Raw genomic sequence first — 1,004 nt, forward strand, 5'->3', positions numbered from 1 at the left:
CCCCCCCCCCTCCCCTGCTCCTCCCCCCTCCCCGCATCCCTGCCCGCCCCAACAGCGCTCCCAAACCCTCCCCGCGTCCTTGACCTTGATTTCCCCCCCGTCTCTCTCTTCTCCCATCGGCACCCCGTTTAATCCCCCGCGTCTCTGCCCCCTTGTCCTCATCGGCACCCTTAAATTCCCCCGCATCCCTGTCTGTTTTCTCGTAGCGCTTCTAAATCCCCCCTGCGCCCCTACCCCCCATCAGCGCTCCTCAGTCCCTCCTGTGTCCTTGTCCCATCATCCTTCTCTCTGTCAGCGCTCTTAAATACTCCCTGCATCCCTGGCCCCGTCAGCACCCCTGCATCCCCTCTGCACCCTTCCCATCAGCACCCCTAAATCCCCCTGTGTCCCTGCCCCAGCCTCCCTGGAGCACCGGCCAGGTGGGAAGGCCCAGGCCTCCCTAGCCACCCCCCCCCCCCCGCGATGGCCAGGCCTTGCTTAGCAGCATCCCTGGAGCCCCTTTAGCTGGGAGAAGCTGAGCCTACCCCAGGCTTGGGGGGGGTGTGTCCCACTGCCCCCCAAGACCCTCCCTCAGCCCCGCTCCTCCCGGTGCCTGCAGGGAGAAGCTGGCTGGGTGCTGGTCCCAGGTGGTTTCTTCCCAGCTTTGACATTGGCGTCTGGCCTGGCTGGTGCCCAGCCCTGCTTGGGGACCCGCACGCCCCGCTGCCAGGTCCCTTGCCCCACCGGGCTCGTCCTGCCTCCCCCGGCACCTCGGGGTGCGCACGGCTTTTCCCTGTTATTGTGCTAATTGATACAGCATGGTCACTACCGGATGAATCAGGGTGCTGGCTGGGGCGGGCATCCCGTCCCTCCGAGGGGATGCCATCCCTCCCAAGAGATGCCGTCAGTGCTCCCCAACAGGGCAGGATATGAGGAATGGGGTGCGCGCCTGGGCCCTGCAGGGGAATGCTGGCTCTCCTGGCCCCTCTCCAAAAGAGAGTCCCCCCAGGGCGCTGTGCACCAGG

Source organism: Egretta garzetta, unplaced genomic scaffold, assembly GCF_000687185.1.
Source record: "Egretta garzetta isolate BGI_Z169 unplaced genomic scaffold, ASM68718v1 scaffold598, whole genome shotgun sequence".
In the NCBI taxonomy this organism is placed as follows: Eukaryota; Metazoa; Chordata; class Aves; order Pelecaniformes; family Ardeidae; genus Egretta; species Egretta garzetta.